General features: G+C 39.7%; 1 protein-coding gene across 1 annotated transcript in view; it reads left to right on the plus strand.

Moving 5' to 3' along the window:
• The window catches only part of CABIN1 (calcineurin binding protein 1), a 154,033-nt gene that overhangs the window by 797 nt on the left and 140,483 nt on the right, over positions 1-12,753 (plus strand). The gene's annotated exons all lie outside the window — the stretch shown is intronic.

The following is a 12,753-nucleotide window of genomic DNA, read 5'->3' on the forward strand; positions in this document are numbered from 1 at the left end:
TGTTGTAAATATAAGCATAATAGTATTTATAATAGTATTTTAGGTTCTGAGGGTCATACTCTGTCTACTCAGTTCCAGTGTTGTAGTGTGGATACAGCCAAGGGCAATATATAAGAGTGGCTGTGTTCCAATAAAATTTTACTTATGGACACTGACATTTGAATTTTATATGATTTTTATATAATTTTCATGTGCCGCCTATTTTTTTCCCAACCTTCTAGAAATGTAAAAAACCATTCTTTGATCCTGGGCTGTACGAAAACAATGGGCTAGTTAGCTTGCAGAACTCTTGTCTACTCCAAAGCATTATGCACTAGGGGACCCAGAGAGGCGCGTCATATGCCCAGTCACACAGCCATGTAGTGCCACAGCTGAGCCTGAGACCTAGGCTTTGCAGCTCCCATTCCAGAGCAGGCCAGGAAACACCATCCCTCAGGATCCAGGTGCTGAGGTGTCCAAAGTGTGCTGTTCCTTATCATGTGTTCTTAGGCCATGGAAACCATACTCTAGGAGGGTTTGGACTTGTGAGCTTAAACTGATGAATGCTGTTCTGAGAAAATGCAACTGCTGGGCTGGTAGTCAGAAATGAATAGATATTTCCTTTCCCATCTTTATTCAATAGGTTTTTTTTAAGCTCTTTTTAGTGAGTTTCTGTGGTTCATGGTGAACAACACGTACATAGTCACCGTGCTCACATTGCTTACAGATGGTAAATGTGTGATCTAAATGGTTATTTCTTTTTAAGCCTTTTATTTTAAACTAATTTTAGATTTAGAGAAAAGTTGCAACGATAATACAAAAAGTTCCGTATACCCCTCACCCTGGTTCCCCTGATTTTAACATCTTACACAATCAAAGTGCATTTATCAAGAACAGGAAACTAACATTGGTACAATACTATTAACTGCATTATAGACCTGATTTGAATTTCACCAGTTTTTGCACCAAGGTTCTGGTTTTATTTCAGGATCCTATCCAAGATCCCATTTTACATTTAGTTATTTCTCCTTGGTCTGCTGTGCTCCACAATAGTTCCTCATTTTTTCTTGTCTTCTTTGGCTTTGATCATTTTAAAGTGTACTGATCAGTTATTTTGTGTAATGTCTCTCAGTTTAGGTTTGTGCAGTGTTTTCTCACGATTGGAGAGAGGTTATACATTTTTGGCTAGAAAAACATAGATGATGTTTCTGTCCTTCCCAGTGCATCAGATGAAGGAGTCCAAGATACTGATATATCTTATTACTGATGACATTTTGGTGTCTGCCAGATTTCTACACTGTAAAGTTATTCTTTTTCCCTTTGTAGTTAATAAGTATCTTGGGGGAGATACTTTGCAAGGACCCAAATTCTGATTCTTCACAAATTTGTGCCCACTGACTTTAGCAGACATCTGTGGATCTTTGTGGTGTTTATCTATTTATCTCTTTCCTTCAACATTTATTGATTGAAATTCTACTGCCGGAAGAGCAATACATGCTCTCATTTATTTATTTTATTTGATTATTTATTTGTTATCAGTTTGGACCTTGGATATTCATTTTATTCTATGAGTTAAAATCCAATATTATAATCCAGTGTAATCCACATAATTTTTGTTACTTACTGTGTGAATATTGACTATTTAAGATCTCATTCAGGTTATCTTCTATATCCTATGAATAGGCCCTCATCATTTTTTTGAGCACTTTTATGGTACCACAAGGTGTTCCAGGCTCATCTTGTATTTTCTCTACCCCAACCCTGGAATCGCTGTTCTGTTTTTCGTCAGCCTCACAGTTTCCACAGACACTGTTTCCACAGTTACTTAGGTTAGTTCTTTTTTTCCTCATGCCCTTCAGTGTGGTTATGTTACTTATAATATAGTTAGATTCATTGTTAATGGTTACATTTCATTTTGGGTTCCTCCTGTATCCTAGTCGAATTTAGTTGTTTATTTTGGGGATCTGAAACATGATTGTGGTTCTGAGAGTCGGAGCTATACACAAAGGTATGCTCAGAAAAGAGTTACTCCTTCATCATCCCTACTACCCTGTTCCCATTTGCTGTTCTTTTCACCCCTTTCTGGCCTACCCAGTATAGCTAATAGCTAACTTTAGTATCTGGGTTATCCTGTGTTTCTTTTGCACAAATGAAATACATAGTTGTGTATTTTCTCATATCCTCTTCTTTCTTATATGAAGGGTGGCATGCTGTAGATAATTGTTTGCCTTTTTCACCTGACAGTATATCTTGAAAATCACCCCATATCTGTTCATAGGGATTTTCCTCTTTCTTTCTTTTCTTTCTTTGTTTTTAGAGACAAGGTCTCATTCTGTCACCCAGGCTGGAGTGCAGTGGTGCAATCATAGCTCACTACAGCCTTGAAGTCCTGAGCTCAAGCAATCCTTCCACCTCAGCCTCTGAGTAGTGGGGATTAAGGGTGTATACCACCCCACCTGGATAATTTTTCTATTATTTGTAGATACAAGGTCTCACTCTTGCTCAGGCTGGTCTCAAATTCCTGGCCTCAAGTGATCCTCCTGCCTCGGCCTCCCAAGGTGCTGGGATTACAGGTGTGAGCCACCCTGCCTGGCCTTGTTTAGCTTTATAAGAAACTGTTTTCCAGTATGATGGAACCATTTTACATCTGCAGTGTATGAGAGTTCCAGTTGCTCTGCATCCTCATCAGGACTTGGCGTTATCAAAACTTGGCCATTTTGCTGGGTGTGGCCCAAACCCATAGTCCTACCTACTTTAGAAGCTGAGGCAGGAGAATCTACTGAGCTCAAGAGTTAGAGGCTGCAGTGAGCTATGATCACGCCACTGCACTCCAACCTGGACAGCTGAGCGAGATCCTGTCTCAAAAAAACTTTTTTTGGCCGTTCTAATAAGTGTGTATGTTATCTCATCATGGTTTTAATTTGTACTTCTCTAATGACTAAGGGGTTGAACATCTTTTATTTATTGATTGACAGAGTCTTGCTCTGTTGCCCAGGCTAGAGTGCTGTGGCGTCAGCCTAGCTCACTGCAACCTCAAACTCTTGGGCTCAAGCGATTCTCCTGCCTCAGCTTCCTGAGTAGTTGGGACTAAAAGTATGTGCCACCATACCTGGCTAAGTTTTTTTAATTTTTAGTAGAAATGGGTCTTGCTCTTGTTTAGGGTGGTCTTGAATTCCTAAGTTGAACATTTTTGTTTGTTTTTTTTTTTTTTTTTTTTTTTTTGTTGAGACAGAGTGTCACTTTGTTGCCCAGGCTAGAGTGAGTGCCGTGGCGTCAGCTTAGTTCACAGCAACCTCAAACTCCTGGGCTCAAGCGATCCTCCTGCCTCAGCCTCCCGAGTAGCTGGGACTACAGGCATGCGCCACTATGCCCGGCTAATTTTTTCTATATAGATTTTTAGGTGTCCATATAATGTCTTTCTATTATTAGTAGAGACGGGGTCTCGCTCAGGCTGGTCTCGAACTCCTGACCTTGAGCAATCCACCCGCCTCGGCCTCCCAGAGTGCTAGGATTACAGGCGTGAGCCACCGCGCCCGGCCCTAAGTTGAACATTTTTAATGTACTTATTTGCAATCTGCATATCTTCTTTGGTGAAGTGTCTGGTCAAGTCTTTTGCCCATTTTTTAATTGGTTGGTTTTTTTTAATATTGTGCCAAAATATGTGTAACATAAAATTTACCATTTTAATCATTTTTTTCTTTTTCTTTTTCTTTTTTTTTGAGATGGAGTCTTGCTCTGTTGCCCAGGCTAGAGTGCCATGGCATTAGCCTAGCTCACAGCAACCTCAAACTCCTGGGCTCAAGCGATCCTCCTGCCTCAGCCCCCCAGTAGCTGGTACTACAGGTGCACACTACCATGCCTGGCTAATTTTTTTCTAGTTTTAGTTGCCTGAATAATTTTTTTCTAATTTTAGTAGAGAAGGGGTCTTGCTCTTGCTCAGGCTGGTCTCGAACTCCTGACCTCAAGCATCCTCCCACTTTGGCCTCCCAGAGTGCTAGGATTACAGTCATGAGCCACCATGCCTGGCCCATTTGAATCATTTTTAAATTAACAATTCATTGGTATTAAGTACAGTCACGATGTGTATCTGTCACCACTGTTTCCAGAAAATTTTTATCATCCCAAACAGAAACTCTGTATGCATTCGACAATAACTCCTGATTTCTGCCTCCTTGCAACCCCTAGTGACCTCTATTGTACTTGCATTGCAGTCTGTATGAATTTGCTAGGTACCTTGTATAAGTGGAATCATACAGTATTTGTCCTTTTGTGTCTGGCTTATTTTACTAAGCGTAGTGTTTTCAAGGTTCATTCATGTTATAGCATGTATCAGAATTTCATTCCTTTTTATGGCCAAAAATATTCCATTGTATGTATATACCACATTTTGTTTATCTAGTTATCCATTATTGGACACTTGGGTTGTTTCCATTTTTTGGCTCTTTGTGAATAATACTGCAGTGAACATGGGTGTCCAAGTATCTGTTTGAGTCCCTGTTCTTTTGGATGTATACCTGAGTGGAATTGTTGGATCATATATGGCACTTCTGTGTTTAACTTTTGGAGGAGCTACCAAACTGTTCCACGGGGCTACACCATTTTACATTCCTACCAGCAATCCGTGAGTGTTCCAGCTTCTCTGCATCTTTGCCAACACTTGTTATTTTTGTTTTTGTTTTTGCTTTTTATAATAGCTGTCCTAGTGGGTGTGAAGTGGTATCTCATTGTGGTTTTGAGTTACATTTCTCTAATGACTATTGATGGTGAGCATCTTGTTATGCACTCATAGATGTTTGTATGTTTTCTTTAGAGAAAATGTCTTTTGAAGTCATTCTCCCATTTTTTAATTGAGTTGGGTGTTTCTTTGCTGTTGACTTGTAGGAGTTCTTCATATATTCTGGATATTAACCTCTTGTTAAATATATGATTTGCAAATATTTTCTTCCATTCTGTGGGTTGTCTTTCCACTTTCTTGATAGTGTCCTTTGCATAAAAGTTTTAAATTTTGATGAAGTCTAATTTATCAATTTTTTCATTTGTTTCTTATGCTTTTAGTGTCATACTTAAGAGACCATTGCCAAATCTGAGGTCAAGAAGATTTTCCATTATGTTTTTTTTTCTAAGAGTTGCTTCTTTCTTGCTGCTTTCAAAATTCTCTCTTGGTCTTTGGGTTTCAATAATTTGACTGATGTGTCTTAGTGTGGATGTCTTTGAATATATGTTGCTTACAGTTCATTTAGCTTCTTGGATATGGACATTCATGTCTTCAGTTCGATTTGGGAAGTTTTCAGCTATTATTTCTTCAAATTTTTCTACCCCTTTCTCTTTCTCTTCTCCTTCTGAGACTCCTATAGTTCATATGTTGGTCTTCTAGATGGTATCCCATATTCCCCTCTGGCTCTGTTCATTTTTCCTTATTTTTTCTTTCTCTTTCTCACATAGGATGATTTCAATTACCTTATCTTCAAATTTACTGATCCTTTCTTCTGCCCAAATTTGTTGTTAAACCTTTTAGTGAATTTTTCATTTCAGTTATTGTATTTTTAGTCTCCAGAATTTGTTTGATTTCTTTTTATAATTTGTCTTTTTAGTGATAATCTCATTTTGTTCTTACATTGTTTTCCTTTCTTTGCTTTAGTATTTTCTCCATTTGTCCTGGTTTTCTTAGCTGATTCAGCATATTAGTTAACATTTTTTTACTAGTAATTTCAATGTCTGGGCTCCTTAGGGATGGTTTTTACTTTTCTTTACTTTTTCTTTGTTTTTTTGAGACAGAGTCTTGCTCTGTTGCCCAGGCTAGAGTGCCCTGACATCAGCCTAGCTCACAGCAACCTCAAACTCCTGGACTCAAGTGATCCTCCTGCCTCAGCTTCTGGAGTAGCTGGGATTACAGGCACGCACCACTGCGTCCAGCTAATTTTTCTAGTTTTTGTAGATATGGGTTCTCCCTCCTGTTTAGGCTGGTCTCTAACTCCTAAAACTCAAGCAATCCTCCCACCTTGCCTCCCAGAGTGCTGGAATTACAGGTGTGAGCCACTGCGCCTGGCCTGTTTCATTATCTCTTTGGTCAGCTATTGTCCTGACAAAGATTTTCTTAAATCTGGCTCACAAAAGGGGGAAAAAAGTATTCCCATCCCTGTAAATTTTCCATTAGAAGCCACTTGTGAAAACAACTGCAACATGAGAAGGCTGAAACCAAGGCAAATATATACTAGTTCCACAGGGATCAGCCAGACCAACTAAAGTGCATAAACCAAATTTTTGTAGATCAAAGTCTCCACTGTCCACCCTGGCACCAGCCAGCCACCCCAGGAACATGGGCTTCTATTCCTATAGCTGTGGGTGGCTGGGATGAAGAGTGGGGTATGGTAGCTGGTTCAAAGAAGTCATTCTCTTACCAAAATCAGCAGCCTCTCTCTTCATCAAGCGCTCTCCTGGTTGTTATAAATAAGTGTTTGATCAGGTTCTAAAGTTTGAAATAGTTGATGATAATTTTTTTCCAGTTTACTGGTTGTCTATGTAGAGGAATTGACCCCTAGAGCTTCCCTTGCTGCCATTTTGAGTCAGTTGATTATTTTCTTATTGGCAAGTTTTGAGAGTTCTTTTTTGTTTGTTTGTTTTTTGAGATAGGATCTTGCTCTGTTGCCCAGGCTGGAGTACAGTGGCATGATCATAGCTTACTGTAGGCTCAAATTCCTGGGCTCATGTGATCCTCTTCAACCTCCTGAGTAGCTGGGACTACAGGTGCACGCCACCATGCCTGGCTAATTTTTAAATTTTTTTTGATAGAGATGGGGGCCTTGCTATGTGCCCAGGCTGGTCTCCAACTCTTGTCATCAAACGATCCTTCCACCTTGGCCTCCCAAAGTGCTGGGGTTGCAGGTATGAGCCACTGCGCCTGGTCCTGAGATTTCTTTATATAGTCTAGATATAAGTCCTTTGTTGGATATGTGATTTGCAATTATTTTCTTTCCATTTGTAGCTTTTCTTTTTTTTTTTTTTTTTTTTTTTTTTTGAGACAGAGTCTCACTTTGTTGCCCAGGCTAGAGTGAGTGCCGTGGCGTCAGCCTAGCTCACAGCAACCTCAAACTCCTGAGCTCAAGGGATCCTCCTGTCTCAGCCTCCCGAGTAGCTGGGACTACAGGCATGCACCACCATGCCCGGCTAATTTTTTCTATATATATTTTTAGCTGTCCATATAATTTCTTTCTATTTTTAGTAGAGATGGGGTCTCGCTCTTGCTCAGGCTGGTCTCGAACTCCTGAGCTCAAACGATCCGCCCACCTCGGCCTCCCAGAGTGCTAGGATTACAGGCGTGAGCCACCGCGCCCGGCCCCATTTGTAGCTTTTCTTTTCATTCTTGTAACAGTGTCTTTTGTAAAGCCAAAGTTTTTAAATTTTGAAATCCTATTTATCAGTTTTTTTTGCTTATGGATTATGCTTTTTGTGTTACGTCCAAAGGCTTCTTATCTAACCCCAGGTTTTAAAGATCTTCTCCTCTGTTTTCTTAGTGTTACATTTTATGTTTAGATATCCATTTTAAGGTTTTTGTTTTGTTTTGTTTTTTGTTTTTTTGAGACAGAGTCTCACTCTGTTGCCCTGGCTAGAGTGCAATGGTGTCATCACAGTTCATTGTAACCTCAAACTCCTGGGCTCAAGCAATCCTGTTTCCTCAGCCTCCTGAGTAGCTGAGACTACAGGTACTTACCGCCACGCCCCACTAATTTTTCTATTTTTTTAAGAGAGAGGGTCTTGCTCCTGCTCAGGCTGGTCGAACCCCTGACCTCAAGCAATCCTCCTGTCTCTGCCTTCCAAAGTGCTAGGATTACAGGCATGAGCCGCCATGCCTGGCCTGAGTTATTTTCGTATTAGATGTGAATTTTTTGTCAAAGTTCTTTTTTTTTTTTTTTTTAAAGTATGGATGTTTAATTGTTCCAACACCATTTGTTGCAAAGAGGATCCTTTCTCTATTAATTGATTTTGCACTGCTGTCAGCAATCAATTGGCCATATTTATTTGGGTCTACCTGTGGGCTCTCTGTTTTGTTTTATTGATCTGTGTGTCTATCCCTTCTCCAACACCACACGTTCTTGATTATTGCAGCTTTATTATAAGTCTTAAAATTGCATAGTATGATTCCTTTAACTTTATTCTTCTTTTCAAAACTGGGTCACTCTAGTACCTCTCTGCCTTTGCATCTAAATGTTAGAATCAGCTTGTCTATAATTTCAAAAGACCCTCCTTTGATATTAGTTGGGATTGCATTAAATCTATAGATTTGTTTGGGGAAAATTGACATCTTTACTATGTGAAATCTTCCAGTACATTAACATGGTATGTATTTCCTTTTATTTAGATCTTTGAGTTCTTTCATCATTGTTTTCTAGGTTTCAGAATATAGACTTTGTAACATATTTTGTTAGATTTGTACCTAAGTTTTTTTATTGTTTTGGGAGCTATTATAAATGATATTCTTTTCAGTTTTGATAACAAGTTGTTTATTGATAGTTTGCAGAAATAGAATTACTTCTTATGTGTTGACTTTTACTCTATGGCTTTGTTAAACTCACTTGATAATTCTAGGGCTTTATGTTATAGATTCCTTGGAGTTTTCTATGAAGACAATTATGCCATCTGTGAGGAGGAACAGTTCTGTTTTTTCCTTTTTACTCTCTTGATATTTATTTCTTTTTCTTGCCTTATTGTAGTGGCTAGGACTTCCAGTACATTGTTGAATGGGACTGTGAGAGTGGATGCCCTTGCTTTGTTCCCGGTCCTAAAGTGAAAGCATTCTGTCCTTTACCATTAAGTAAATGTTGGCTGTAGATTCTTTTGTAAATGCCTTTTATCAGATTGCCATGGTTTAAATGTGTCCCCCAAAGTTCATGTGTTGGAAACTTAATCCCCAAAGTGTTGGTAGTGTTGGTAGGTGGAACCTGTAAGAGGTGATAAGGTCATAAGGGATCTGCCTTCATGAATGGATTAATGTTGTTATTGCTGGAATAGGTTTGTCATCACAAGTTCAGCTTGTTATAAACATGAATTTGGATATAGAATGTCTAGTATCAGCCACATGAAAAAATCTTGATTCTTACTCCTGGTTCTTCATTTCTGTCCCATACACTTGACATTACATCTAAATATGTTTGCCTTTTCCTATATGGACTATTTAGTTAGTAACAAATGTTACTAGTGAAGTTTTTAGTCTTGAGTTTTTTGCTTGTAAAGTTTCTCTGCATTCCTGAGACATACAGTATGCTTGTTAATCTAACTAGTAATTTATATTATTATATTTAATTCATTTTTTCTTTGTTAATATGATTTACAGAAATATTCTATTTAATTCTTTTTTTTTTTTGAAACAGAGTCTGGCTCTTTTGCCCTGGCTAGAGTGCCGTGGCGTCAGCCTAGCTCACAGCAACCTCAAACTCCTGGGCTTAAGCAATCCTGCCTCAGCCTCCTGAGTAGCTGGGACTACAGGCATGCGCCACCATGCCTGGCTAATTTTTTCGTATATATTTTTAGTTGTCCAGATAATGTCTTTCTATTTTTTAGTAGAAACGGGGTCTCGTTCTTTCTTGCTCAGGCTGGTTTCGAACTCCTGAGCTGAAACAATCTGCCCGCCTCGACCTCCAAGAGGGCTAGGATTACAGGCATGAACCACCGTGCCCAACTAATTCTCAAAGCTTCTACATGTGGCCTTTTTTATTGAGCACACTGTTAAGTCATTACTTGGCTTGTAAACATTTACCCAAACTGTGGCTATAATTCTTTCAAAATAATCTGGAAAAAAGAAAAATAAAGCTTACATTTCATCACTTTTGGCTCTTAAAGATTCACAGGTGCCATTAAGAGTTTATTTTGTTTTAGAGTCATTTAATGTTATTAGAAATAATGGTGGTTTTGTTTTTGTTTTTTACTTTCCATATGGAAAAGGTTAACATTAGAACTACTTATAGTAAAGGATTTTATCACTTTATCTATCCAATCACTATCCCATGGTCAGCAAGTATTATTTTACAACTTGCAGGGATTTTCGAAATAACTATTGAATATAGCTATTCCATGGTTCCTTTTAGAGTCTTTGTGGTATGTGATGTGATAGTGTTCATGGAATTACCAATATCTGAAATTTTCAAAGGAACCTTGAAAATCTATCACTCTAAATGAAAGTTTTGTCCGTCTGTCAGTCTAAATGGATATGTGCTCAAATGTGACTAGCTCAGTTAAGATACAAAACAGCAACCTGAAGGAGGAAAAATGAAGAGAGTGTACAGTTAATGGGTTAAATTTTTGTTGTTGCAATAGTAAGTTTAGTCTTAAAATATTTCTAGATGAAAAACCCTATGTATTTGTTACCATGTCTGTGATTACTTGTTAAAAGTAAAAGTGGTCATGTGATGTACTAAATGTTAATTGCTGCTTTTATATGTTTAAGTCATCCCAAACAAGTCATGTCTGTGCTACCCAGGGTTTATTGTTAATCTTTTACTGAACACTTGGATTGGGATAAAGGGCTTGTGCTGTGCACTTTTTATTAATGAATGAATAGAAAATGTTAGTAACAAACAAAATGGCACCAGTTGACTTGCTTGACGCAGGGTTACCACAAACCTTCAATTTATCAAAAGCACATTATCTGCGAAGCTCAATAAAGTAAAGCACAGTAAACTGAAGTACGCCTGTCATGGAGGACGTAGTATGTGACGGGCATGTGCAGTGGAGGCCACATCTCAGAGGGGTAAGTGGAGTCCACATCTCAGAGGGGTAGGGGTCAGGGTGGAAAAACGGTACCACCCTTCCACCGTAGGAGGATTCAGCGAGAAGTCTCCATCCATGAACCAGAGAGCAGGTCGTCACCAGATACTGAATCTGCCAGCGCCTTAATCCTGGACTTCCTAGCCTCCAAAAGTATGAGAAATTTAAACAGGCAAGCAAAATGCCACTGCCCCTGATAAATGGGACTGAGGAAATCCCATGAACTGAGATAGGAACGCTTCTCTTCATACTGGAGTGCTGCAGTCCGTGGTGTCTGCAAAGCCTTCAGTGAGACACTTTTCTGAGGGGTACTTTTGTCTGATTTTTGAAGCTTGTCTTGTCCTTCGAGAGCCATCCTATGAATGATGGATGCTGATCTTGGAGAAAGATTTGACTGAAAAGTTAAATGTGTCCTCCAGTTTCTTCTTTCTGGCGCCTGCTCTTTGTTATGGAACGGTACAGTTATTGACTATTCTGTCCTTAGAAATGTGGATGCAGCTCTCAGCTTCCTCATCTCTGAAATGTGGTTGCAAATTTGTCCTGCACAGGAAGCACTTTGCTTTCTGCTTGACTCTGAACCCCACATGGAGGGCATGACTGAGAAATAGATGAACGGCCTAGACACCACTCATCTACTCCCTCGCTCCTTCCCTTATGGAGCCCAGACACAGGGCTACAAAGATGAATAAGACAGGACTGCTACCCTTGAGGAGTTTACAGGATTGTGGGAGGCACAGACGCAGAGACAGAGTGATTCCTGTGCAGAGGGGAAATTTAGAAAGAACAGTCTCTTGCTTTATTAAGTCAGTGTAAGATTTTTAGTTTTAAGAAGATATTTTATTTTTGTGTCTTAGGTAAAGGCCAGTTTTGAGGTAGCAGTTACCAGTAGGGGGGATTATACAGTATGTGTTGCAGAGCCTGCACGGTCTTCCCAGTGTGTACTTCTTAATTTTGGGAATTTGGGGGAGCTGAGGAAGAGTATTAATGATGGGGCAGAATTGGGGGTCAATGGCAGGAAGTGTGCTAGTGTCATGGGTTTAATGTACACGATGGGTCATTTTAGGTTTTTAGGTTCCCCTTGATGGAAAGTGGAAACTCATGAGTATGCCTCAGTTCCAGTATGTGTCTATGTCCAGCCCTCAAAACCTCTATTAAAAAACAGTGCCAAGCGTAAAGCTTGGGTTCTGCTGCAGAGACCAGCTGGGTAACCTGAGACGAGTCATCTAACACGGCAAGCCTGAGGTGCCTCATCTATAAAATGGGAGCTGGTCTCTGTGAGTTTATGAATAGCGCAATGCGTGGACATTGAGTAGCTTTTTGCTAGTACTGTTATTAGAGAGTTGGACGTAATGTTTTCTCCTTCTGTGGAGCGATCTTGATGGTGCATGAGTGATAGCCCAACCACCTGGACAAATACAGTTTATTCCATGGCCTTCAGCGAACCTGTCAGGGCCCTAGCAAGGCACCAGACATGGCTCTTATCTCAAGGAGCTCACAACTGTGTGTGTCCTAGGGAAGCCAGGGTGAGAAGCAGGAGATTCTTTGCTGAGGCAGGTCACTTTTTGCTGTGCTGGAAAGAGCAGTGGGGCTTGGAGTTCTATTTTTGTCCCTTTCTAGCATTGTGACTTTGGGCAAGTCAGCCAGTCTCCCTAAGTCTCAGTTTCCTAATCTGGAAAATGGGGATGATAATGCCCATCTTGTAAGGCTGCTTTAAATTCAAGCAAGATTATGTGAATGTGCTTTGTAAATGTCTGGGGTGATCTAGAGAGTTGGAAAGGTACAAGGTACTCCTTTCTTTAGGTTGATAAAGTTATTAACACAGGTGCCCTTTCAGTGGGGAGAGTTGGCTTGAGTTTTAACATGGAACAATTTTGAAAATAATTAGGAAGCCTGATAAAAGTTCTATTTTTTCTCCTATACTGTGGGCTCCTTGAGGGTCTTCAGCCCTGCTGATCATAGTACTCAGGGAACATTGCTTCAAGGAGTCCAGGTGCCTAATCTTTATGGAGATGGAAG

Source organism: Eulemur rufifrons, chromosome 21 (assembly GCF_041146395.1).
Source record: "Eulemur rufifrons isolate Redbay chromosome 21, OSU_ERuf_1, whole genome shotgun sequence".
Taxonomy (NCBI): Eukaryota; Metazoa; Chordata; class Mammalia; order Primates; family Lemuridae; genus Eulemur; species Eulemur rufifrons.